Below are 879 nucleotides of genomic sequence, written 5' to 3' on the forward strand. Positions count from 1 at the left end.
ATATACTCTAGGACTGGAGCCCCATAATCCAGGCCCACACTCCCCGGTGCCAGTCCTGAGGGAGCGCTGCACTGTCGGAGGTAGATGTATATACTCTAGGACTGGAGCCCCATAATCCAGGCCCACACTCTCCGGTGCCAGTCCTGAGGGAGCGCTGCACTGTCGGAGGTAGATGTATATACTCTAGGACTCGAGCCCCATAATCCAGGCCCACACTCCCCGGTGCCAGTACAGAGGGAGCGCTGCACTGTCGGAGGTAGATGTATATACTTTGGACTCGAGCCCCATAATCCAGGTCCACTCTCCTCGGTGCCAGTACTGAGGGAGCGCTGCACTGTCGGAGGTAGATGTATATACTCTAGGACCTGAGCCCCATAATCCAGGCCCACACTGCCCGGTGCCAGTTCCGAGGGAGCGCTGCACAGTCGGAGGTAGATGTATATACTCTAGAACTCGAGCCCCATAATCCAGGCCCACACTCCCCGGTGCCAGTACTGAGGGAGCGCTGCACTGTCGGTGGTAGATGTATAAACTCTAGAACTCGAGCCCCATAATCCAGGCCCACACTCCCCGGTGCCAGTACTGAGGGAGCGCTGCACAGTCAGAGGTAAATGTATATACTTTAGAACTCGAGCCCCATAATCCAGGCCCACACACCCCGGTGCCAGTACTGAGGGAGCGCTGCACTGTCGGAGGTAGATGTATATACTCTAGGACTCGAGCTCCATAATCCAGGCCCACACTCCCCGGTGCCAGTACTGAGGGAGCGCTGCACTGTCGGAGGTAGATGTATATACTTCAGGGCTCGATCCCCATAATCCAGGCCCACACTCCCCGGTGCCAGTACTGAGGGAGTGCTGCACTGTCGGAGGTAGATGT

Source organism: Somniosus microcephalus, unplaced genomic scaffold (assembly GCF_052327205.1).
Source record: "Somniosus microcephalus isolate GS21.2 unplaced genomic scaffold, FLI_Smic_1.0 unresolved_chr9, whole genome shotgun sequence".
Lineage (NCBI taxonomy): Eukaryota > Metazoa > Chordata > Chondrichthyes > Squaliformes > Somniosidae > Somniosus > Somniosus microcephalus.